General features: G+C 44.6%; 1 protein-coding gene and 1 long non-coding RNA gene across 6 annotated transcripts in view; one reads left to right on the top strand and one right to left on the bottom strand.

The window, feature by feature from the left end:
* EHMT1 (euchromatic histone lysine methyltransferase 1) overlaps positions 1-26954 on the top strand; it is a 111620-nt gene that overhangs the window by 31702 nt on the left and 52964 nt on the right. The window contains exon 1 of one of the 5 annotated variants that reach the window (XM_038767801.1): positions 24108-24167. The exons of the other annotated variants lie outside the window; for them this stretch is intronic. The gene's annotated coding sequence lies outside the window, so the exon portion shown is untranslated. Of the gene's footprint in view, positions 1-24107; positions 24168-26954 lie in introns of those variants that run through there. 5 annotated transcript variants of the gene reach the window in all.
* LOC119946475 lies at positions 15092-20921 on the bottom strand. Its single transcript, XR_005456419.1, has 3 exons — positions 20805-20921; positions 20499-20648; positions 15092-15205 (listed from the first exon to the last, which is right to left on the bottom strand). It is a non-coding gene; the product is annotated as an uncharacterized LOC119946475 (long non-coding RNA).

Here is a 26954-nt window from a genome sequence, read left to right as displayed (position 1 = left end):
CAGCGTGACCTAATGGAAAAAGCATGGGGCTGGGAGCCAGAAGACCTGGATTCTGATCCCTGCTCCTCCACTTGTCTGCTGTGTGACCATGGGCAAGTCACTTCACTTCTCTGGGCCTCCGTTCCCTCATCTGAAGATGAAGACTCTTGAGCCCTATGTGGGACAGGGACTGTGTCCATTGTGATTATATTGTATCTACCCCAGTGCTTAGTACAGTTCCTGGCATGTAGTGTGCTGAACAAATACCCCCCAAAAAAGTTCATCGTAACTGAAGGAACAGTGAAGAGAAATGCTGTATATCCATTCTACATAGACATAGGGATGGCCAAAATATAAGCAGAGACTGCATCAGTCAGGTGACGGCATTTATTGAGCTGTTAATCTGGGTAGAACGTACTAAGCGCTTGGGAAGGCTATAATACAGCAGAGTTGGAAGATGTGATCAAGCTCCTTGTGGGCACGGAACATCATCAGTGTTGTCTATTGAGCACTTAATGGGTGCAGAGCACTGTAGTAAGCACCCGGGAGAGATCGCTTCAGCAGAGTTGGTAGACACGAGCATCCTCCCAGATGCTTAGTACAGTGCTCTGTTTTACTGATAGCTGCCACTGGCTCGGTCAGTCAGTGGTGTTTCATACAGTTCATTCAATCATATTCACTGAGCGCTTACTGGGTGCAGAACACTGTACTAAGCGCTTGGAAGAATACAACAATAAACAGATTCACTCAGTGCAAGAGTTTTGAGCCTAGATTTCTCAGCTCTTTGTCTCAGTGAGTTAGGTTGTGGGCTTTTAATGTAATAATGATTTCACACTCTCACTTCCCCCTGATGGTTTTGGAATTCTTAAGCTTCTGGACACCATTTTCAATAGTCTAATCAGGCTAAACCCGCTGTCCTGATTTCTTTTGAAAATGGCAGTCAGTAAGGAGTACTGAAAAATACAGTATCCCAAAAAAGCCTGTGTTTTTCCTGTTAAGGTAGTTTGGGTGGCCTTCTGAAACTGCAGCATACTTCTTATTTAAAGAAAGCGTTCTTCTTTGAGGACGGGAGTCATTAGGAATCCCAAAAAGGCTGTATTTTTCCCAGTAAGATAGTTTGGATGGCCTTCTGAAACTGGAGAAATGTTGGAGTGACATTGGATAGGGTTGGGGGTGTTTTTGGTTTTTGTTTTCCTGGTAGTTCTTGGGTCTTGAGGCCTTTAGGGCCTGAAGATCCTACCACCTGGATGCTTAACTAGCTTTAAGGAATTTTAAAATAATCTTTTGAAATCTAGTGTGTTTTGAGACCTACAAAATGCACGTGGGCCTAGGGACTACTGAGTCTGATAGAACCTTGCAAATGAAAAAGGAGCCTCTGTCAACAGCCTGGGCCTAAGAAACTAGCTAAAAAAAAAAAAAAAACTTTGGGGCCAAGAAAACGTTCCAGATGTGGCCGTGTGACGCGGACTGTATTTGCTTTGGAAACAAACAAACAAAAAAGGCTGACCATTATTCTTATGCTACCATTGGGCTCTCTCTCTCCTGTCCCCTCCTTCCCTCCTCCCTCCTTTCTCCCTGTTTATTTTCAGAGACCCGAATGGCCGAATCCCGGTCAGAACCGCGGTGACGTATCCGGGTGGATTCGGCCAAAAGGGCGGCCGACGTTTTTCCTTCCGTCACGTTAAGCGCTCGTTCCGTGCTGGGTTTTGTTTGACGCGTGAACATGTGGCGCTCAGAACGCCAAGCCAAAACATTGATACATTCTTTAAGAGTTTAATTATCTCTGCCTCCTGTCTTGGTTTGGAAACGACTTAGGGGGACATCCGACCGTCCTTCTGGCCACTGCGGGGGCGGTGGCGGGGAAATTTGGTTCCGATCTCTCGCAGCCCCTAACTAGGAAGGATAGTGTCTACTGTAGCCTGCTGCCATTTAATTCCTCCTCAGTTTGCTAACACAACTGCAGAGCCATGAGCGGATTCAAGCTGTAGAGCATTGTAAGACAGGCAGCTCCTTCTGAGCATGCTCTCCACTCCGCACACTGGGTTGGAACTCATGGGCAGACTAGGGTAGGCCTCAGAAAATCTGGAAGGAAAAATCTCCCAGGGCCAATCCTTCCCAAGTGGGCATGGAACAGAGGTATGTTCTTTTCACACTTAATTGGAGAGGGGTGTGTGTGTGTGTGTGTGTGAGTGAGAGGGAGAGAGAGAGAGAAGGGGGGGGTCTGCTCATTTCTCAGCATTCTGGGGTTTCCTGAAGACCGTGGAAGGGGGAAATGCTTCTCTGAATGTAAATGGCTTTTCAGCAGTCACTGAGGAACCAGTCTCTTTCTGCTCAAGGCCAGGCTGGTGTTCTTGGGGGGGGAACCTTGACACTTTTTTAAAAAAACGTGTGCTGTAAAGTGGCATTTTTCAGGTGCTGCTGCCCCCCCCCCCTTTTTGGGGGGTTTTTGGTTTTTTCTTTCATACAGTTGCCGTTGGAAGCATTTTTGCCTTGAGTTTGTCCTTTCGGAGCAGGCTTGGCAATGTGTGCTTCAGACCAGTTTTTCAGTGGTCAGGAGGCAAGTCCTTCCCAGCCTTTTAAAAATACGCTGGAACTGAGGGAGGGCTTCAGTATTGGGAGGACCAAAGTGGGAAGGTGTTAATAAAAAATTAAAAAAAAAAGCAAGAAAAAAATCCCTAACACCCCAAATACAACAAAAACGAGAGGCTGCTTTCCAACCTACTTTGACTCTTGTGTATTTATGCCAGGGAGGGGGAAACAATTAGGCCTCCATCGATTTCTGTAACTGGAGATGGTTTTCTTTGAAGCTGAAATGTCTTGGGATTTGATATTTTGGGGGATTTGTCCCATCACCCTTAGAGAAATGAAGTTAATAATTTGACTGGAACAAAAAAAATTCATTTTGCAGAGGCCTGGTTCTTGTGCACTGTACTTTCCAGGCCCCTCAAGTAAGGCCCTGTTGGCTGCAATTTTTTTTTTTTTGACCAAGCTTTCCTTGGGGGTTTGGTCTCTGGTAAAGTGTTAACCCAGGAAGACATTGGGGCCACTAAAGTGGCTCTTATTTAATTGCCTACCCACGAGGTGCTCTTTTATTTTTTTGGTTATTTTTGTCCATCAAACTTAAAGAAATCCTGTTAGCATCCTCTGAGTCACTATTTTTTTTTAAAGGATTGTGGCATTTTTTTTTTTGCCAGGTGACTTAAAAATGCATAATTAAATGTACCCATTCATTCGTTCAGTCCTGTTTATTGAGCGCTTACTGTGTGCAGAGTACTGTACTAAGTGCTTAATTTTACCCCACACCTGAGATAATAACCCATGCTCTTCTGCATTATCTTTCAGTGCCGAACCTGGGTGAGAGAGGAAGTTAAGGGGATGAATTTGGAAGAGTTCTGTTTCAATTTTAAATTTTGGAGAGTATTAGAACATATATAATGGTCTCTGTGGTAAAGCTATCCTCGCGTTGGGGAAAGATTCTCCCGAGTGGACTTTGAAGGTCTGAGGTGTCCGGATCTTTGAACTGAAGGTTCTTGAAAATTGTTTTGAGAGAGAGCATCAAGATGAAATTTCAGTAGGCGTTGAGAATGAGATTTTGAGGACCATCCTAAGAAGCTTGACCCATATAACTTTGGAGAAAGGGCAAGAGTCATTCACAGTGTGTCTGTTCTTGTTCAGAGTATGCCAAGCCCTAACTTCCCTCTAGGCCGTAAGCTCATTGCGTCTGTTACATTGTTATATTGTACTCTCAAGCGCTTCTACAGTGTTCTGCACACAGTAAGCACACAAGAAATACGACTGATTGATTTTCCCTGTAGCCTTCATGCCCTTTTTGTCTCTTATTCACTTGGGTCTTCATCCCAGCCCTTTGATGTTTATGTCCAGATTCTTATATTCTGCTATGTCTGGAAATTTATCTTATTATCCGTCTTCCCCTGTAGACTGTAAGCTCTTGCAGATAAGATCATGCCTAGTAACTCTGTTTTATTTTCCTAAGTGCTTAGTTCACTGCTCCACATGGAGAAAGCACTCAGTAAATACCACTGATTGATTAGAGGCTGCAACATAGCAGAGAAACCTGGTAGATTGGAGAGTAATCTGCTCCCTGTATTTTTGTGGTACCTTTTTTTTTTTTAAAGCAAGCTTTGACGTTAGGCCCCTTTAAATCAACCATTTCTCGAAAAATGGACGCTTCTCAAGGGAAAGGGAGAGGACGGGGACTAATATAAAATGTCGGCTTCTTACGCTTTTGCTCATCTCTCTATTCACCCTAACCCCCACTCTACTTTTCGACATTTTACGTGAGGAAGTATTTTTTCCTTTCTTCTGGACTTAAGGTTGATCCCATAGTTAACTGATTCTGTTCAGCCTTGTTCCATAGAAGGCTGCTCAGTCATGGAAAGTGAGACCCTGTTCCTTTTTTCTGGGAAGATTTTTCTCCTTAGTGGTGTCCTTTGATAAGGGGGTAGAAAGAGGGGGCAGATGAATGATCAATTGTGAGTGTGGGAGGGAACCACATTTTTTTCAAAGGGGTAAATTCTTCAGCTGGCGAAGTGAACCTTTGTAATGAATTTGGAGCCATTCCACAGAGAAGATATTTTGTAGAATTCCTTACTTTGAACCCCTTTTTCACCCTTCCAAAAGTCACGGAAGCAGGTGATTTTAAGGTAATATCCCATGCCCTGCATATAGTAAGCACTTAATATTCACCACCGAATGATGATGATGACGGACTGTAAAAAAAAAACCCTCAGTACCCTGATTTTTCACCTCCCTAGAATGCTGTTGACTTAAGAAAAGGTAGTGACCTGCAGAGGGAGAATCGAATTCATTTTTGTTCAGCGTAAAGCGTTTCAAGGTAGGTCGTGATCCAAAGATGCAGTGACTACCTGAATTGGTCGAGCACCTTCTGTTTTCATTGCTGATGAATAGTGGAGAGGAACATATTTGCCATCTGCTTGCCGATGTTCAATATCACTTGCTATGCCAGTCTTCACACGTATTATTTTTGATATTACATTAAAAAAATGAAAGAGGTAGAAAGGCGATTTTTCAGTTTTTTTCCTCCAACTCTGTTGGTCAGCTCGTACGTAGGGAATGTGCCTAGCAACTCTGTTGAATTGTCCTCTCCCAAGCATTTAATAAAGTGCTCCACAATCGGTAAGTGTTCGGTAAATATGATTGATTGATTCCTTCTGAAAGATCTCTTTAAGTTAAAATTTGAACAAGGACGATGATAGTGAAACAACAATAATTATGGCACTGAAGTGCCGCGTGTCCGTCAGTCAATCAGTGCTAAGTGCAGGGGTAGATATAAGTTCATTCATTCAATCATTCAATCGTATTTATTGAGCGCTCACTGTGTGCAGAGCACTGTACTAAGCACTTGGGAAGTACAAGTTGGCAACATATAGGGACAGTCCCTACCCAACAACGGGCTCACAGTCTACAAGTTGGTCATGTTGGACACAGTACCTGTCCCACATGGGGTTCCTAGTCTAATGTTACAAGAGACCAAAGAAAATGGCCACATTGAAGATGTTACAAACTAGAAACAAGACACGGGGAGAAGCATCGTGTTCTTCTGTGTGAACGGAATAGCTGATTTAGCTGCATCTATCACTTCAGACGCCCTGCTTCGTGAATATACGGCGTTAGAGTTTCTTCAGGATAGTGCAGGAGAATAAATTATTCCCAGAGCTGAGGTAAATAAGAGGAAAATGTACGGGTCGTGGGTTGTTTTTTTTTTTTTGGCATCTTAAAATCCCGACGTGCCTCGGTTCCTGACCTCTTTTCCAGTTTCTCCCGAAATGGGTATAATTGGATGATCAGTTACATAATATGCAGCACGTTATGGAAATCTGCGTAAAGTTTTATTCACTTGGCAAAGGACTGGATGACCTGAATACTTCCTAAAAGTCTGAGATGTTCACAAGGAAAAAACACATGGCATTCTCGACCCCACAGCTCTTTCTGTACATCAATCGATAATTGGTTTTTATAAAGCGCTTACTATTCATTCATTCAATCGTATTTATTGAGCGCTTACTGTGTGCAGAGCACTGTATACTAAGTGCTTGGAAGACACACTTGGCACACCTCTCCTGGGGGAAAGTTTGTCGGTCTTATTTATCCACCAGGAAGTTTCCCTGGACAGAGCCGGTTTGACTCCTCCCTGCACAGTTCCCTGAACTGGTTTTAATTCTTCTGGGATTCAGGAAAGTTTCAGGTGCATTCAGAAAGGACTCTTCACTTATTTATCCAAAAAAAGGGGGGCGGGGGCGAGATAGAAAGCAATGCTTACTAATCAGTCATTGTTTCCAAGGGAACAGACATGACATGTTTGAGCAGTGCTACCTGGGAAAGCCCATAAGCAACCAGCTGACGTTGCCCTGGGGCCTTAAACCTTGTTTTGAAACCACCTTGAAATAAATTAAAAGAGAAGAGCTTCGGCATGATTTACCTGAGGTGGGGGAAGAACCTGTGTCATGTCTTGACCCTGCCTCTCCTGGTGTTTGCAGTCAGAAAGGGGACAAACCTAAAGCTTCAGCATGGATACCATGAAGAGGGGAAATCTGTGCTAATGTGATAAAAAAACATTTTAGAAGAAATTAACTCTTTGGAACCTTTCAGCCCGGAATGAGAATTGGGTTGTATCTTCAAATGCACCATTTCCTGTTCTTTCTCTTTTCCTGAATTCATTCAATCATAAGGAATGCTTACTGTGTGCAGATCACTGTGCTAAGCGTGTGGGAGAATACAGTACAACACTAAACAGACACATTCCCTGCCCACCACAAGCTTACAGTCTAGAGTTGCACCCTCCCCTCTGAGAGATGGGAACTTTGTCTAATTAATTTCCACCTATATATTCTCTCATACAGTAAGCACTTAAAAAACCATTATTACCACTTCTGTATTTATCAGTCAATCACTGGTATTAATTGTGCATTTACTTTCTCTAGATTGTAAGCTTGCTGTGGGCAGGGAATTGCCAACTCTCTTGTAGGGTACAATTTGTATTGTATTTGCTTGTATCCTCCCCAACACTTAGAACAGAGCCTGGCCCGTGGTAAACGTTAGCAAATGCCACTCTTCTCCTTCTTCTTCTTCTTCTATGTATCATTAGACTCACCCAGGTGCTTAGTACAGTGCCCTTCACACAGTGAGCACTCAGTAAATACCGTTGATTGATTTTGCTGTCTAAAACAGGAGTTGGAACCAAATGCAGAGAAACTGTGTTAAAGTGTGAGCCCTGGATATATAGCTTTATCTCAATAGAGTTTGCTTCCATTTGTCTGATCCGTCAATCTTTTGATAGTACTGTATAATGTATCCTTTAGAGAAGACTGAATTTCCGGCAGTTTATGAAACACTGGATAACAAGATTAGTTAAAACAAATATGCACCGATTTCAGTTTCTGTGTTCAGTCAGAACATAGACTATCTCGAATATTTAGGCGTCCCTCATGTTGGTGAATTGATATATTACTTTAATAATAATGATGCTGGTATTTGTTAAGAGCTTACCGTACGCCAGGCACTGTACTAAGTGCTAGGGTAGGTACCAGGTAATTGGGTTGGACACAGTCCCTGTCCCACATGGGGCTCACAGTCTTAACCCCCATTTTACAGCTGAGGTAACTGAGACATAGAAAAATTAAAGTGACTTGACTAAGGTCACGTAGCAGACAGTTGGTGGAGCTGGGATCAGAATCCAGGCCCTCTCCCTCCCAGGCCTGTGTTCTTTCCAGTAGGCTACACCGCTTCCCCATATATTTTGTGTATTTGTGTTTGTGTTGATGTATTATTTACATCAACAACCAGGCTGTGCTGTAGTAATTGGTTTACATGTTTTTGTGGATCTTGGTACAAGCACTGTATATTCAGTTTAAAAATGGCATTGTCATCAGTAGTATTTGTGGAACACTTGTGTGCAGCAGAGCACTGTACTAAGCGCTTGTGAGAGTACAGTACAACAGAGTTAGTAAATACGTGCCCTGTCCACAAAGAGCTTCCACCCTAGAGTTAAAATACAAAAATCTGCACTCGAATGTATCTTGAACTTATCCCTTGTTGGTTTTAGTTTTGTTCTAGGAAGTGATAGTGCTTAGGTATTTGAGAACCTTTTATGTACAATCTGTGAAGAATGTTATTGGGAACCATATTAGGAAGCCAGCCAGTCTATTAAAGCAAAGCCTTTTCATTGATTTAGATCTTGATTTTAATTTTCATTCCTTTCATTCATTGGTAGTGGCGAAACAGAATCAAACTGAACCTTTTTATTAATGGCCAAGCCCACTAATAGAAACAGAACTGTAGCGTCGTAACATTTCAAGCCATGGTCATTTGACATGAAGACATTGCCTGGATGTGAAAGTTATAATCACTTAAAAAGATCTTTCTTTGATTTGAAAAAAACCCACTCTGTAGATAATTACATGCCTTACGCCTTTTTTATTTTTAAAAGCATTCAGCATGGCCTTGTGGAAAGAGCAAGGGTCTGGGAGTAAGAGAACCTGGGTTCATTATCCCAGCTCTTCCAAATGCTTGTTGTGTGACTGAGGGCAAGTCACTTTAGTTCTCTGTTCCTCAACTGTAAAATGGGGGTCAAATACCTGTTCCTCCTCCTACTTAGATTTTGAACCCCATGTGGGTCAGGGACTCTGTGTCCAAACTGATTACCTAGTATCTACCTTATTGCTTACAACAGTGCTTAACATATAGTATGAGCTTAACAAGTACCGTAGTGATAATTTGAAATTGGTTTCATTTTTTTCCCCTAGGATTAAGGATTATAAACTCTTTGTGGGCAGGGAACTTGTCTACCAGTGCTGTTGTATTGGACTCTCCCAAGCATTTAGTACAGTCCCTGACAATAAAGTACACTGCAACATTGTTGGTAGGCGCAATCCCTGCACACAAGGAGACTACAGTCTACGGGGTTATAATTTGTCATGCTTCCATCTGTTAAAAAAATATGAGGTTGAGGTTTGTGGAGAAAGGGCAGGAAAAAAAGCCCCCTCTAGACCGTTAGCACATTGTGTTCTGGGAATGTTTCTGTCAACTCCACTGTATTGGACTTTGCCAAGCGCTTCCTACAGTGGTCTGTGGTACAGTAAGTGCTCAGACACTATTGATTGGGGAAAAAAAATTGTTAGTAGAATTGCCTCAAACCCTTAACAAAGTTTCCAGATGAAAGGGTTCCTGAATTGTAGTAGTTTGGGGATTAGAGTGTCTTCCATTCTCTCACCCTCCCCCTTCCTACCACCCTATCCATTTCCCATACATCCCCATTTTCCTATTCTACAATTATTCAAGGAATATATTGAGCAGGAGTAAAGCTAGGCTGTTCTCTAGACCTGAAGAATGTACTCTCTTCACTCAGTCAGTCAGTTGATTGTATTTCTTGAGTGCTTACTATGTGCAGAATGCTGTCCTAAGCTCTTGGGAGAGTCCAGTACAACAGAATGAGTAGATGTGTTCCGTTCCCATAACGAGCTTACAGTCTAGGCATGGCAACAGACATTAATATGAGTAAATAATTTATCGTATGCAATTTAAAGATGTGTACAGAAGTACCTCCTGGCGGTTTTGACCTCTGATCCATTGACATATTAATCAGTGGTATTTCCAAAGTGCCTACTATGTACAGAGCCCTGGACTTAACACTTGGGTGAGGACAGTACAACAGAATTAGCAGACCCATCCCTGCCCATGAGGACAGTACAACAGAATTAGCAGACCCATCCCTGCCCATAATGAGCTTACGGTGTAGAGCCTGTATTTACTTAACTATTTTAGAGCTGGAGCACTTTCTAGGCAAGAAATTTTCTTTTCCGGCTGTTTTTCGAGTGCCGAGGAGTTTTATATCTCCAGCGACCCGGTTGAAAGTTGGACCCAGACTTTTCTAAGACTTAAAAATGACAGGCTTTGGGTGTGAAGTCTGTTTTGGGAATTAAAAAAAAACAATCTCAAATCCTTTGTTCTGCCTGAATTTCAGTGTTTGCATTGTATGCTAATTTTCATTTCAGAATAGTAGTGGGAAGAGCTCTATGGCTGTCTTATAGTTTGGATCTCTTCCCGTCACTCTACCCTTCTACTTCTGCTGCGATCCATTAATGTGTCAAAGAAAGAGTCTGAAAGGTGACCCCTCTCCTTGATGACCCCTACACCCCCCCCCCCCCCCCGCCCCCCACCCCGCACTTTGGGGGTGAAGCAGACATAGGCAAACCTATTTTCAAATTAGATCAGGGCGGAGGCTGCTGCTTGTGAGCTTCATGGATGAAAGATGGCTTCTCTTGCCTTCTATTGTACCATTTTAAAAGCCCTTCACAGCAGAAGCTGCTTCAGAGAGAAGGAACAGCATTCCTCTTCTAGGGAGAAGCATCGCCCCAATCTGAAGGGGGCAAAAACAGAATTCAGAAAGACTTGTCTATTTCAAGGAGGGGGTGGAAAAAAAATGGATTCCCCTTGTAGAGAAGGCAATCCCTATTTCTCCCCCCACCCCCCCTCCATGGGAGTCCTGAAAATGATATACATAATGTTAATCGGGTAATTAAGTGAAATCCCAAGAGGAACAATGTCTCTTTGTGTAGGGAAGATTTTTCTTTTGATAGCCCTCTTCTGAACTGAAATGCTAAAAGCACATTCAACCACGGATTCATGAAGCTGAACTAGAGCACAAGGGTTTTAAAATACCTTCTGCGGTTGTACGGTTCCCGATTGCCTTTGTAGAACACATTTGGAAAACCGGCAAGTAGCAGATGGCCCTCCCCTGGAGAGGCGAAAGACACACCGAGAGGTTTGGGGTGAAATTATTGGGGGGAAAAGGGTTTCCTGTCAGATGGAAAATCCTCTCCCAGTTTAATTGGATGGAAAAGTCTGTTTTAATGACTAGAATAGCAGTAGCGTTAATGTCCATCCCAAGCGATTTCTGAAGCGCTGGATTTCTTGGGGAGATGTGACTCTCCTGCAGAATTCGAGGGAAGCGGAGATACTAAACAGTTAAAGTTTCCCAACCACCTCCTGGGCCGAAATGCCAGTGGGCTTCCGATCTGTGCTCTGTAGGCATGCGACGACGAGGAGGGGAAAAGATGGCTCTTTGAAAGTCTCTTGCAGGAGCCTCGTAGAAGGAGGGTCCTTTTGTGCAGATACCCTGGTTTCCACAAAATGGCTGCAGCTTCCCCAGCCCTGAAGGCTGAAGTGAAATGGTCCGTCTCCGCCCGGGCTTTACTGCGTCGTTTAAACCTGCAGAGGGAGCTTAGGATTTGGTCCGGACCAGGAAAACAGCAGCCCTTTCGCCCAGCCCAACTCCAACCACCTTAAAGACCATGTAGATCCGGGGACTGGAGCTGAAACGGACAGAATCCAACTCCTTCGTTCGGATTTACTGAGGGCTTGCTACGAAGCGCTGGGGAGAACACAAGGCGGCAACAAACAGACCCGTTCCCTGCCCACAACGAGCTTACGGTCTAGAGGGGGAGACTGCCATTAATAGAAATAAATTACAGGGATGTACAGAAGTGCCGTGGAAGGATGCGGTTATGGACAGGAGCTCCGTGTGACCGTCATTGTAGCAGATTGTCTCGTCAGGACTTACAGCACGGGGTGGGTTCCAAAAGATCGTTTTATTCCTCAACTCAGCGCTGCCTTTTTGGCTTTTGTCGCCGACTGTTGGCCTATTAGATGCGGCTAAAAAGCACATTTAATGTTGTTAGGTGAACGGGGAGTCAGTATTTTGAGCGTAGCTTCTTTAACATGTTTATTAATGATAAATGATAATAACGGTATTTATGGGCTTACTATGTGCCAGGCACTGGGGTAGATACAAGATAATCAGGTCCCGCATGGGGCTCGCAGCCTAAGTAGGAGGGAGAACGGATATTGAGTCCCCGTTTTGCAGATGGGGGAACTGAGGCCCAGAGAAGTCAGGTGACCTGCCCAAGGTCACACAGGAGGTACGTGGTGGAGCTGGGATTAGAACTCGGGCCTTCGATTCCCCAGCCCGGGCTCTTACCAGGAAGGCCTCGCTTCATCAGTAACATCAATTTTCTGATTAGTGTCATAGTGACAATGAGGTTTTTTGAAAAAGTCCCATGGATGCCTGATGTATATTACTTTTTTTATGGTGGGGGTCCCGGTATTTCATCTGAAGGCTGAGATTGCAGTGTTTAGCAGCTGTGTTCAAAATGGAGAACACAATTGAAAACCCGATTTCAATCGGAAAAAACTGACTTTTTTAAAACTATAGTAGAAAATACATTTAGCATTTAGATGTAGCAGTAAGAGCAGCAAGAGTTATGTCCAAGAGTCTTCTGAAAGAAGAGTAGGTTTTGGCCAATAATTGTCATCCGTAAGTCCTTGGAGTACAATTGATTATTTTGTATTTGGAGTGAATGAATTCCTTGCAGTAGCATTCAGAATACTTTTTGAAGCTTCATTGTTGTAGATTATTCATTATTTTGCTTAAAGCAATTACTTGAAATATTTTCAAACAGAAAAAGCAATCCAGTTCATATTGTAAAAAAAATAATAAAAATCATTGGCCATAAAAGAGTTATAGTTACAATTCCAACTGATCATTATGGAAGCTGGGTCCTGGAAAAAGGAATCTCTCTTACACTTGTCCATTAAGAATCCCAAAAATGAAAATGCATTTCCCTACCGAGTCTTCCAGATTTGTGGTTTTCCTCTACAGGTCCCTGGCCCACTTACCCTTTTTTTCCCCCAACCCTCGCTATAGACCCAAACACCTTATAACTGCAGAGGATAACTTGTCTGAAATGAAGAGTCAGAAAAGAAAGAAAGGACTTTGATATAGGGTGTGGATGATTCAGGTCTGCTGGTTTTAACTACCCAGGCGTGAGCATGATGAAGTAAAGACAGTATTTGCAAACGATTGAGGATCATTTGTTTCTAATTTGCATTGATCAAAGATGGGAAGCCTTCCCTTTTGTTCGGGAACTCTAGCACAAGCGAAAAGGATCTGACTTTCCATCCTCTCTCAAATTGTGGGCTGCTTACTGGGCTTTTCTAAGACAATCATTTCTGTTTTCTGTCCGTGCTTCTAGACTGTGAACTCACTGTGGGCAGGGGATATGTCTACCCACTCAGTCCCAAGTATTTAGTACAGTGCTCTGCACTCAGTAAGTGCTCAATAAATGCGATTGATTTATTCCAGCATCCTCAGACAAATAAATACAATTGAATGAATGAATTTTAGTTTCTGAGTGTCTCTTTGTGGTTCCCGTTTCCTACCGGCTTTGAACCACCACGAAGAATCAGATTAAAACAGCTACGTCTTTAATCATAAGGGTGAAGATTGTCCTTGACTCATTTCGGTTAGAGAGGTTCGCTGTCAGTATTTGGAGATTAATGGGAAACCATCGCAATGGAGAATTTTCTTTCTCTCAACTTTTTCTGGGAAGAGAGATGTTGAACACCCAAAACCTCCAGACTTTTTGTATTCTTATAAATATGCCATTCTTTCTACTTGAATGCAGTCCAGCCGAGCTGTGCTCACAGATGTTCCTGAAAGTTGTCCAGGCAGTTTTCCTAGGAGCTTAAGCAGATATGAAGATTGCCAAAGCTTTTTTTTTTTAATTGTTAAATTGAAGAAAGGCAAACCGTGATTTTTGAAGCAGAAACTCGTAATTTAAAACGAGAAGACCACAGAGCTCAACTGACAATTACCAACATACTAGCGTGCCGTCGGGTTTTTAAAACGAACTGTTTTCCAGGGCCTGTGTTGCGTGAGATGGTTCTTTAAGGTCAGATCACGGTTTTAAATCCGTAGCTTAATAATTGAGGTCCGGCCAAATGGAGTTTCAGATTCTCCTTTTGGTCAGATCCTGCAAACGGACAGATGAACCAACGTCTACGTTCTAGCGTTCCCTTGGCTGCCCAGTTCACCGGAGGATATAATTAGCATTTCAGGATTATCGGTTTTAAATTCTAGCACCAGGATCCATTCCTGAATGTCTTCAGAGGTGTTTCCCCCCCTCAGGCCAGGGATCAGTGTACTGCCAGATGATTTTAACTGTACCCTGCAGGGTCAGGGCCGTTTTGTGATAGTCGAGAGGGTCCTCGACCCAATGGAAATCCTTTCAGGCTGCAGGGTTCTCTGCGAAATGGCTGCTGCTTCTTCAACAGGGAAATGGTCTCCACTGAGCATGCTCACTTGAAAGAGAGAGCTTTTATCCCATGAGCCGAAACGGATTCACTCAGTATCCATGAGTCGCTGGAATGTGCAACTCTTGGAGTCTTCATCCAGAGAAGACAGTCCCCTCCGCCCCCCTCACCCCAGAAGTCTGCAGGTATAGTAACACCCAGAAACCTTATTCCATCTTTCACTGCGCCCGCAAACCTTCAGGTAGGTAGACCTTGGAAGACAGGCAGTTCAGTGAATCCCGGTTGAGGCTATCTTTCATTGGTCACGCAGGGCAGAGCAGAAATGAGCACCGTCCTTTGGGCACCGCGGAAAAGGCCGCATTTAAGGCATCTCGGGTGGGTTCAGGTGTAGCCCGGTCAGGGGCCTTGAACGATTCAGTGATAAAAGGGTGGGCCCAGCTCTGCTCCAATAAACCTCCCGAAGCCTGAAGGGAGAAATTCACAACCTTCTCTGACTTGCCTCATTTTATCTGTCCACCCCTCATTGTGAGGACCAAGCAGGGAAGACTTTTCCAGAGCAGATCTCTCCCCCCCCCCGCCAAAAAAAATAATTAAATTATCGTCACGGAGAGAACTCTGGAGATCATATGCCGCTTGAGGTTGGTGTTTCAGAAAATAAAAAAGGGAGAGGCCTTGGAAGCAGACTGCATTAACTCAGAGCACTTGGACAGCTTGTTTTATAGTAAAAAATGGGGACAAAACCCACAGGTTCTGAGCTGGGTAGAGAGACAGACGAACAGAGAGCGAGTTGGCTGGAGGTGGAGTGAGTGGGGCGATCGAGACTATTCTGTAGCCGCTAGATTGTAGCAGGGAATAGTTTTAACCATCGACACTTCATTTTTCTTCATGGCCAGGGATCGATACCGTACTGCAGGCTTAAAGCTCTTCCTCGTTTCCTATTTTGTCCGATTTGATGATTGAAATTTGTCTTTCATTTCCCACGAAGCCATTCCGAAGTCTGTTGAGGTCAGTGTGGTCCTATCCAGTTTTTCCTTGAGTCTCACGGGAGTGACTTGTGTCCCCAACACTGGCCTACTTTCCTTTCTCTCTGCTGCTCCTGTATTTTAAAGCAGCGAGGGGTTGGGTTTAAACAGACAAGGATCTCCGTAAATTGATATTTTCATAAATTGATGCCTAGACTTTTATGACTGTACCAAGATGGGCTGGAGGCAACGCTCCTTGGGAAGTAAATATTTATAATATCTAACAGTGCCCAAAGAATGTCTTTTGTCTGCAGAACGCTTATGACTCAGGAAACGGCTGTTAGGTTATCAGGCTCCTTTCTATGCACCCCCACCCCCTCCCCCACTTTTCTCTAAAATGAAAAATCTCTTTAGATAAAATCTTTTGCTAGTTAGTTGTACTGAAAGCTGTAGGGGAAATGAGGAGACAGTTTTCATTATTGTTGACAAGATATGTGAATTCATAGAGGGAGAAAGCATCAGCAGGTGGTTGAGTTTTCACTCGGGGGGTTAGTGTTTTCTGATCAGTCAGTGGCATTTATTAAGTGCTTACTCTGGGCGAAGCACTGTACTAAGTGCGTGGGGGAGTACAATCCCATGGCATTAGCACACAGGGCTCCTGCCCTCAAAGAATGGCTTTTGAGTGCTTACTATTTGCCGAGCTCTGTGTTAAGCGCTTTGACGAGTACAATAGAAACGTTCCTTGCCCACAAGAACTAGAGTGGGGAGGACAGTCAGATGAATTACAGATAGGAGATATGGCTGGGGCTGGAAGTGGGGTGAATATCAAATCCCTTGAGAAGTACAGGCCCAAATGCCCAGGTGATGCAGAATGGAGGGCAAGAAGGAGAAGGGAGGGGCTCATCAGGTAAGGCGTCTTGGAGAAGATGTAATTTTAGTTGGGCTTTGAAGATGGCAGGGGAGAGCGGTGGTCTGTTGGATATGAACAGGGAGGGAGTTACAGGCCTTAGGGAGGACGTGGGCAAGAGAGGTCAGCGGCCAGAAAGATGAGATGGACATTCAGGGAGAAAGTGGACGTTGAGGAGCCAAGTGTTTGGGCCGTGTTGTCGTAGGAGCTGAATGAGGTGAGGAGGAGGAGGAGGAGCGGGAGAGCTGATGGAGGACCTCAAAGTCGATGGGGAGGCGCATCCGTTGGATGGAGAGTTGGATGGGCAACCGCCGGAGGTTTTTGAGGAGTGGGAAGATGTCGGCTAAGCGTTTCTCCCGCCCCCCTCCCCTCCAAAGAAAAAAAAACAGATCCAGGTAGCAGAGTGATGTTTGGGCTGGAGAGGCATGAGTCTGGTGCTGGAGGCAAGGTGGGGTATAATTGCTTGGACCAGCGCGGTAGCAGTTCGGGTGGAGAAGAAGGGGTGGATTCTAGAGCTGTGAGTTCTGAGGCACTCCATTTGGTGACACTGTGCTCCATGTGTTGTCTTACCTTCAGCAGCCTTGGGGTTAATCCCACACCTAAGACTCTGTAGGTGAGAAGCAGCGTGGCTTAGTGGAAAAATCACTTGGAAGTGATTGGAAAAAGTGATTGGAAAAAGTGATTGGAAAAAGCTTGGTAGTCAGAGGTAGTGGGTTCTAATCCGGGCTCCGCCACATGTTAGCTGGGTGATGTCGGGCAACTCACTTAACTTCTCTGTGCCTCAGTAATCTTACCTGTAAAATGCGGATTAAGACTGTCTCCTGTGGTACATCCCGATTACTTTGTATCTACCCCAGCTCTCAGAACAGTGCTTGGCAAGTAGTAAAGCACTTAATAAATACCATTATTATTGTTATTATTATAGCAGTCTTGGTTTCTTCTGCACCCATCTCATCCTTCCTTGCTATTTCTATTTCTAACCTGCTGAATGACTATATTTCTCTGGGACCCATTTGGAAAAACTAACATCTGTTTTCGTGGGCACCTTCGAATGCAAGATCCCTCATTTTGGGGTGAGCGTTGGAGAGCACATTGTGAGGGAAAGGCAGCTTGGGTTTCTGTGCTTGCATTTCCATTTTAGTTCCATAGACGTCCCATCTAAACTGTCCCATTCCTTTGTGCCCTCTTGAAAAGATACAGCATTTACTTAAAGCTTCCGTTCACTTAAACTGGAAATCACGGGAGGGGAACGTTCAATCGATGGTGTTTATTGAGCGCTTCCCGTGTGCAGAGCACTGTCCTAAGCATTGGGGAGAGTCCAGTATAATCAAGTTGGTAGATAGCGTTCCCTGCCCAAAGCCTTCAACTGTTTAGATTAGCAGTAGTTTATTCATGGTTCTTTGTAACTTGCAAGTATTTCCTTGTGCCTGTCACCCCATCAGGGACAAGAAACCAGCACAGGAACATTTGACTGCCAGTGGGGCGGAGGTGTTGCAATTTTTTTCGTTCAGTGATGCCCCAAAACCAAGGGCACTGAAAGAAATGTATGGAAGAAGTTTACTCAGTCCGTGGTATTTATTGAGCGCCTACTGTGTTCTCAGTACTGGACTAAGCACTTGGGAGAGTTCAGTACAATGGAACTGGTGGACACCTTCCCTGCCCACAGTGAGCTTCGTGAGCAGTCTGTGAATTGATCGATCAATCAGTGGTGTTTATTGCAAAGGGCAAGAACATTGTGCTGAGCACTTGGGAGAGTGCAGAATACAGTGGAATTAACGGGTACATAACAAGCTGGTTCTATTGCAAACTCCTTAAAGGCAGAGTCTACCAGTTGTCTACCGACTATTGTATCATCCTCTCCCAAGTTCTCAATACAGCGCTGTGCACATAGTAAGCACTTAATAAATTCCACCGATTGATTGAACAAGTCATTTCTGTAGCAAGGGTTGAAGAAAAACACTACGAAAGATCTTCAGTACAAATTCTTCCCATTCCATAACACAGCATGCGCCCAACTTGTCAAAAACTGATCTCCGTTTCTCATAGTATTTGACCTAAAGCATTCCTTTTGGACTCATCCTGGAATTGAGGACTAGGAAATGATGTTTCCTAGAGAAGCAGCGTGGCTCAGTGGAAAGAGCACGGGCTTTAGAGTCAGAGGCCATGGGTTCAAATCCCGGCTCCGCCAATTGTCAGCTGTGTGACTTCGGGCAAGTCACTTCTCTGGGCCTCAGTTACCTTATCTGTAAAATGGGGATGAAGACTGTAAGCCCCCCGTGGGACAACCTGATCACCTTGTAACCTCCCCAACGCTTAGAACAGTGCTTTGCACATAGTAAGCGCTTAATAAATGCCACTGTTATTATTAGTTTTATGTTCTGTTTGTCTCTATGCCTTGATTTAGGTGGGTGACAGAGACTTTCATTAAGGCAAAACCCGTAGGGATTGATCAATCAGCGCTATGTATTGAGCGATTGCTGTGTGCAGAGCAGTGTACCGAGCGCTTGGGAATGGACAGTGCAACAGAGTTGGTGGACAAGATCCCTGCTCGCAAGGAGGTTTCATAGCTATTGCTATATCATTGCCAAGAAAGAGGGAGTTTTGGGAGAGAGGCAATTAGTCACATTTAAAACATCTCTCTCTCTCTCTACTTCCCTTGTCTTGTAGAAGTGGCTTATGTAGCGAATCCCTTTGTTTTAAAGTTTTAAAATAGTTTCCCTCTTGCAGTGAGGTGACCAGTGGACCTTGATGTCCTTTGCTTTCTTAGCAGCAAGTGCTCCTTGTAGTATGAATTAGCCATGTAAGTTGAAGGTTCTTTGAAAAGCTTATGAGAGCCCTTCTCTGTGTTAAAGTAGAGGGCATTGCTGCCTCTATTTTCCTATGGTCACTCCAGTTTGCCCTTAAATGGGGGGAAAAGCTGTGTGTGTTGCCTCTCAGCTTTTAGGCTGCTTCTTCCCAGCGCTTAGAACATAGTAAGCGCTTAATAAATGCCATCATTATTTTAAGGTTTTTGTTAAGCGCTTACTATGCATCGAGCACTGTTTTAAGCGCTGGGGTGGGCACCAGTCTGGTCGGACACAGCCCCTCTCCCACTTGGGGCTCACCGCTCAAGTGGGAAGGAGTACAGACATTGAATCCCCATTTTGAAGTTGAGGAAACAGGCCCAGAGAAATGAAGTGACTCGCCCAGGGTCACCCGGCAGGCAAGCGGTGGAGCCGGGATTGCCCCCGGCTCCCAGGCCCGGCCACCAGGCCACACTGCTTCGAAGCAGTGATGTTTTCCCTTGACTCTTCCATCCCCTCTCCATCCCCGAGGTTTAAGGAAAAGCCCAAAGGACTTGTTTGATTTCTAGGGGACACCACAGCAGAATAGCCGCTATCTGACAAACCAGTCCAAAGGGGTTGCAAGTGAGGATGACATTTTCCTTGCAGACTTCACAGCTCCTCCACTCCCCCCCATCCCCGCCACCCTTCCCCAAAAGGGTTAAATTGTCGCTAACCAAATTTTTTCATCAACTGGGTTTTGAGCGAAAAGGCAGCTCAAAGCACCCAGCCTTTCCGCCCGTAGGTTTGTCACGCGTCTCCCACCGCTGGATTTTCCTCGTGAGATGTGAACTTGAATGCCTCCTCCGTTACGTGAGGGGGGATGGGGAGGGTGGGGGGGCTCGGCTTGAAGGAACCCGTGAATTCACCTTTCCTGGGCGAGGACCAGCGTGGGAGAACGTAGCTTCAGTTTTCCTGACCAACAAAAAAAATGGCAGGTCACTGTGGGTCTGTAAACAATGCAGTTATGAAATGGCAGTGCAAAGCTCAGCTGAGCATGCTCGGGAGCAGCCTGAAGGGGGAGGTGATCAGAGAAAGATGATCTAATTCAGTGCAATTCTTAGGATTGAAGGAAAAGCCTAGGCTACAGTACCCTAATGACAGAGCAGAAACACTATTTCTAGGCCATGGCTGAAAAAGATTTGGACGATTTCCTGTTTTGAGGAATGGGGCTCGAGGTAGGGTTTTGCTTTTAAGTAGATTGAAGAAGACGAGGAGGAGGAGGAAGAGGAAGAAGAAGAAGGTGGTTTTGGGAAGATGAAATTTCAACTCCAGCTAGGTGTTTTGCTTCCCCCCGCTCTTTCATTTTTCTAGAGTCAGCATTTTTGCCGTCTGGGGGCCTCACTTTATATTTATTTTTCCTTTGGTCTTTTTGCTGTAGACTGTTTCGGCTCAGAGGGCCTGTACGTGAAGGAAGGCCTTGAGATTTCAAGAAAACAGACCTAGGGAAGGAAGAAATGCCCCCCCCCCCCCCCCCCCCCATCCTCTCTTTTTCTCCCCCATAGCATTGGAAGTGAATCCCTTCTCTGTTGGCTTGGATATGGTCAGATGAGCTGAGGTTAAAAGAGGACAAAATCTTCAAGGAGCTGCTCTGCTGCAATTGTCATACTATGGATCTTTTAACTCAAAGAGCCGAAGCAAGTATTTGGATTTCCGTTCTAGATTTGCGTTTGCAGACCCAGGTTTGCTCGGGATTACCTGTCATGCCACATTGTATTCTCGTGGGGTTCAAAATACTCGACATTGTCCAAAATGCGGATGGTGGGGGAAAGGTGATTTGCCGGGTGTTGCAGAAGCTTTTCTGGTAGAGCTTGACTCGGGTAGGTTTTGTCGTGCTGCCTTTTCCCCCTGAAAAAGACAGGAAAGATGTCCTAAACTGAGGCCTGTGGAAGGCTTTGCCTTGAGCAAATGGAGGCTCTACAAAACTCTGTCTCTGTATGAATTCACAAGACTTTTGTCCCGAATTAGATACACTTCCAAAAGCCACATACGGTCTTACGTTACCTGTGTGTGGCTGTCCATTCCAAGGGTGTTCATGCAGAGACTTGCCATTTTTTTCGGAGGCGGGGGGTGAGGACGGGAAGAATCGTAGCACTTGGCGAAGGGATAGTGGCACGTTGTGAAACGGCATCCTTTTGAAGAGGAGACCCAACCTCAGAAATGATGATGAAAACAAAAAGAAGCCAAATGTGAACTGATTTGAGGATAACCATTCTGAATAAGATCCACTCTTGTTATTTTTTCTCTGGTACATTAAGCTACAGTAGACCGGCTTGCCAGAACCTTTCAAGGAAGTGGCCTCAATGTGAGAGAGGGTTTGTGTTTGCCAACACTGCCCTGTGCCAAGAACTTTTTGCATTTTTTCTTTTCCCCCAACTCTCCCCCCACCCCTCAACTGTCAGTGAAGCCTCTCTGGCCTCAGAAAGAGTCAGTGGTCACCAAACATTTGCCATCGAGATTCAATTCAGACCATGTAAGGGCTGCATGGAGGGGGGCGGAGGGGGATGAGATGACAGTAGTATCACTGAAAAGTCAACCCAGTTTGACTTCGGTTCCAAATAATTATTTCCAAAACAATGCACAGGTCAGAGAAGGAAGCGAAGCTTATTGGGTTTTCCCTGAGAGTTTTGTTGAGGAGAATAAAGGACAATCCAAAAGGGTTGATTTGCTCCACTTTTTAAATTTTTTTCCTCTATAATTTTTTTTTTGGGTTGCTGTTAGTCGTGGCCTTGGTGGAGGAGATGACCCCGTGTACAGGGGGTGAAATATTGCTTTATGGAAATTGCTTGTAAGAGGGTGGCTTTGGAGTCAAATTGGATCCGAGAGGAGGTTAGGTCGTTTAGTGCTAGAATTATAGACTAATTTGGGGGTTGAGGGGAGGGAAAGGTGGGGAGGAGGTGGGAATGGACTCATGAAAAAGACTCTATATCGCGGCCATTGAATTTTAGGCCTGGGCTCCTTCCTCATTCTTTTCTCTACAAACAGATGTGTTAATGCAGATAATGACTTGAATGTTAAAGAACTGAGGATTTTTTTTTCTTGGTTCAGCTATTTTCTGCAGAGCGGTTTCTGGTTGATGGAGAGGTCCTCAAAAGCCCCTTCCTCTCCTCCAGTTTTTAAGTTTGGCCTAGTTCCAAATGAACATCTTCAATGGTATTTTAGGGAGGGGGAGTTCAGTACCCCCCCCCCCCAATCCTTTTTTTTCCTCTTTATTTCTAAAATTTGTCTTTAACAAACCCAAGCTTTTCTAAAAGGCCCAGGCCTCTGTTCCTCCAGAACAGTATGGTTTGAGCGGCGATTAGATCCTTTCTGGAGGGAAGAGGGCCCTAGCCTACACCGGGCTTGTATTTTGGGGTTGAATTATCTTATTTGCCTGCAGCCAGCTGTGGTGGAAGAGCCTGAATGAGGTATTGAATGAGGCCACTAGATTTGTCAGGGAAGGTGTGAAAAAGCTCATACTGGGCCTGGATTGTTGTTGTTATTTTTTTCCCTTGCAGTGAAAAGAGGGGAGAGATGGTGGGGGGAAGCACTTGGGTGTCAGTTCTGTGTTGGGAAATAGTGTAAAACAGGCCCCCCTGGCATGCTAGAGACCTCATGAATTCTCTCCCACCCCACAATCTTGTCAAGCAACCGAGTCCTAGGTATCTTGACTCCATAGACTTCTCCCCTTCTAGACTATGAACTCGTTGCGGGCGGCGAATATGTCTGTTTATTGTGGTATCGTACTCTCCCCCTGCACTCAATAAATCCAGCCCTCCTCGAAGAAAAGGTCATCTTTAGAGAAGCAGCGTGGTTCAGTGGAAAGAACACGGGCTTTGGAGTCAGAGGTCATGGGTTCAAGTCCCAGCTCTGCCACTTGTCAGCTGTGTGACTTTGGGCAGGTCACTTAACTTCTCTGTGCCTCAATTACCTCATCTGGAAAATGGGGATTAAGACTGTGAGACCCACATGGGACAACCTGATCACCTTGTAAACTCCCCAGCGCTTAGAACAGTGCTTTGCACATAGTAAGTGCCTAATAAATGCCATCATTATTATTATTATATATGATATATTGTAATCTATTAGAACAGTGCTTGGCACATAGTAAGCGCTTAATAAATGCCATCGTTATTATTGTTATTATATAAGTTATAGTCTATTAGAACAGTGCTTTGCACGTAGTAAGTGCTTAATAAATGCCATTATTATTACATGTGATGTATTATTATAGTCTATTAGAACAGTGCTTTGCACATAGTAAGTGCTTAATAAATGCCATTATTATTATATGTGATATTATAGTCTATTAGAACAGTGCTTTGCACATAGTAAGCACTTAGATGCCATTATTATATATGATATAGTCTATTAGAACAGTGCTTTGCACATAGTAAGCACTTAATAAATGCCATTATTATATATGATATATTATTATAGTCTATCAGAACACTGCTGTGCACATAGTAAGCACTTAATAAATGCCATTATTATTATAGTCTATTAGAACAGTACTTTGCACATAGTAAGCACTTAATAAATGCCATTATTATATATGATACGTTATTATAGTCTATTAGAACAGTGCTTTGCACATAGTAAGCACTTAAAAATGCTATTATTATATATGATACATTATTATAGTCTATTAGAACAGCACTTTGCACACAGTAAGCGCTTCCTAAATGCCATTATTATTATATATGGCATATTATTATAGTCTATCAGAACAGCGCTTTGCACATAGTAAGTGCTTAATAAATGCCATCACCATCATCATCATTATTATTATTATCGTTTGCTTCCTCGAATCCCTCGTGGGATTTTCATTCATTCCTTCATTCAGTCGTATTACCAGCGCTTACTGTGTGCAGAGCACTGGACGAAGCGCTTGGGAAGTCCAAGTTGGCAACATATAGAGGCGGTCCCTACCCAACAGTGGGCTCCCAGTCAGTCGTCCCCCCACCCCAGCAGAGAAAACCCCCTTCCAACGCCCTCCAACCCCTCCAACCATGGGATTATGCGGGATGGGATTAAACTTTGGGCAGACACCAGGGTGGATTGAAGGTGAGTAATCTTGCCCAGAGCTTGGCAGTGAGTGGCAGGGGGTGGGTGGGCAGGCCGCAGGAAAGGGAGGACTTTTATTCTGAAGCCGCCTCCGTTTGGCTGTTGGCTTTTGTTGGGGCTGTTTGAGGGGGGGTCGGGGGAGATGGATAAGGTTTCTCCACCAATCAGGGGACGACAGATTGGGGCATGGTGGGGAGGGGGGGGTGGAGAAAAAAGGGAAGTTTGCTCTGAATGCAAGAGGGGGTGGAAATATGGAGGCCCTGGCAACTCTACAGGCCTGCTGGCAACCAATTTGAGGTGCAGCTGTGCGCAGGGTGGCAGGTGAATGGTGGGCTTGACTAGTTGGGTTTTTTTGGGGGGTGGGGGGGTCGTCCTGGAAATGAGGGACCCTGCAGGCCGCCCGTCTGCGGCCTGCAGATCTCTGGAGAGGAATTCTGGCTTCAGGCTGGAGAGGATTTTTTGGGTCATAAACGGGATGGATATAGGCCAAACAGGGCCTGTTGTGTTTTTTTTTTTTTCCAGCCTGCTGAGAAGTGGTGGCTTCCTCCCATAGTGACTGCGTCTTGAACCTTGGGTTTTTTTTTTTGTTCCCCCCTCCTCTAGACAGTGAGCCCGTTATTGGGTAGGGACCGCCTCTATATGTTGCCAACTTGAGTACACAGCACTTAGAACATGGTAAGCGCTTAACAAATCCCATCATTATTATTATTGTTCTTACAGTGCTCTGCACACAGTAAGCGCTCAATAAATATGAATGAATGAAAAACTGTGTCAAAGCAATCTTGATTTGTTTTTGTTTTTGTTTTTCTAAAGAAATGAAGGGGGATTGTTTTAATGAAGCCATTTTGGTGTGGCTCTGGGTTGTGGACTGGAGGAGCCACTCAAGAACCTTGAGCTGTTTGGTTTCGTGACCATTTGAAAAAGGGGAAGGAAAGGAAGGTGACCAACACGAGAGCTGAATTGGTTTTCTTGGCCCAAAGTTTAGGTGGGGATGCCGCGTGGGTCTCCCGAGGATGCAGAAACAAGTTGGCCGTCGTCTCTTGGACCCTTTTTTTGGTTTCAGCCCGGGATTTTCGGGAAAGAAACCTGTGACTTGGGATCATCGGTGGCAGAATTAGCTCGACGCAAATCGTGTGGGGTAGTGGAATGAAAATGAAAGAGGAGTTTAGGTTTAATAGAGTTTGGGAAGGAAGCGAAGAGGTTTATTGGAGCCATGCGAGGTATCGTGAAAGGTCAAATCCTGTCCATGATGGCCAGGTTCTAGATTTGATGATGAATACTTGGGCTGTCGTTTCCTGGGAGCAGCCGTCAGATGGTGCGGAGAGTAATTCATGCCCATGTGGGGAAAAATGCGGAGCCAATCTTAAACTGCTCCGAGAAGGCAAATGGACGTGGGTTAGGTTCTGATTTTCTTTCCTCCTTTCTATCCTCGACTGGTTTTTGTCCTTTTTTTTTAAAAAAAAAAAAAAAAGCTCTACTCCTGGAAAGCAAAAAATCCGTCAGCTGTTTTTTCATTTTTCCGGATTGAAGTTCTGGGAATGGACACAAGATGGTTGCCTCGTATTCAGAGCTAAACCCTTCATTAAGGCAAACTGACAGTAGTAACATCCGGACGCTAGATTACGAGCCCCATGTTGGACAGGTTCCGAGTGTGAGCCGATAATCTAGTATTTATTATTAATGATAATAATTAAGGAGTTTGTTAAGCACTTACTATGTGCCAGGCACTATTCTAAGCGCAGGGGTCGATACAAGCTAATCGGATTGGACACGGTCTGTCCCACATGGGGCTCTCAGTCTTAATCCCCGTTTTACAGATGAGGACTGAGGCCCAGAGAAGTGAAGGGACTTGCTCAAGGTCACACAGCAGGTAAGTGGTAGAGCCGGGATTAGGACTCAGGTTCTTCTCACTCCCAGGCCTGGACTGTATCCACTAGGCCTCACTGTTTCTCCAGCGTTTTTACCCCAGGGCATGGCACCTAGGAAGTGCTTTGCAAATGACATCATTATTGTAGTGCTCACATGTTGTGGGAACACGGGTTATGCCCAGATCTGGGCAAATTCAGACTAGAAGAGCAGACAGCACTCAGACAGTGGCTGAGAATTTCTTTGCAAAAGACTAGTGTCGGAGCAAGCTCATTAGAGTTAAAGTGTATCTTGCGACTCTTGGCTCCTCTCCCCGTGTGTCGTATTACCAGTTGAATTTTTGTCATTAGAAATATCTCCTGAAAACCCTGCCAGTTTGAGGACTTGGCGAGAATGTGTTGATGTTTCCTCTCATGCTGGGAGCTGGATAAATGAGGGGTAAGGCTAATTTTTGAAACATCAAGAAAAGACTGGTCACAATGTTTAGGGAGCTTAAAAGTGCAGCTGAATTGGAAACCAAAGCTGTTTAGCTGAAAGATGGTAGACAACACCGCTTGCCAATGGGCTGGAGAATCACACAATCAGTGGTGTTTATACTAATAACATTAATAATAATAATGATGGCATTTGTTTAAGCACTTACTATGTGCCAAACGCTGTTTTATGTGGTGGGGGGGATACAAGGTAATCAGGTTGTCCCACATGGGGCTCACAGTCAATCTCCATTTTGCAGGTGAGGTAACTGAGGCCCAGAGAAGTTAAGTGACTTGCCTTAAGTCACACAGCTGCCTTACCACATGCAGGACACTGGACTAAGTGCCCAGGAGAGGAAAGTACAATAGAATTGGGCAGTTATGATCACTGTCCTTAAGAGACTCCCAGCCTAGAAGACTTGGATTTTTTATTTTACTTTTTTTAATAGTATTTCTTAAGCGTTTAGTATGTGCCAGGTGCTTTACTGAATCGGGGCGGTAGATGCAAGCTAATCAGGTTGGATGCGATCCATGCTCCTCATGGGGCTCACAGTCTTAATCCCCATTTTACAGATGGAGGTGACCGAGATCCAGAGAAGGGAAGTGACTCGCACAAGGTCACATAGCAGACGAGTGACGGAGGCAAGATTAGAACCCAGGGCCCTTCTGACACCCAGGCCCGGGCACTCGCCACTAAGCCACGCTGCTTATCATTTTATTGTTCATAAGTTTTATTCTTTAGGTTGCGCTTAGCATGGATTGAATCCTT

The sequence above is a fragment of the Tachyglossus aculeatus genome, chromosome 27 (genome assembly GCF_015852505.1).
Source record: "Tachyglossus aculeatus isolate mTacAcu1 chromosome 27, mTacAcu1.pri, whole genome shotgun sequence".
Classification (NCBI taxonomy): Eukaryota; Metazoa; Chordata; class Mammalia; order Monotremata; family Tachyglossidae; genus Tachyglossus; species Tachyglossus aculeatus.
The sequence above is the reverse complement of the archived record's forward strand: the minus strand, read 5'-3'. Positions and strand labels throughout refer to the sequence as shown.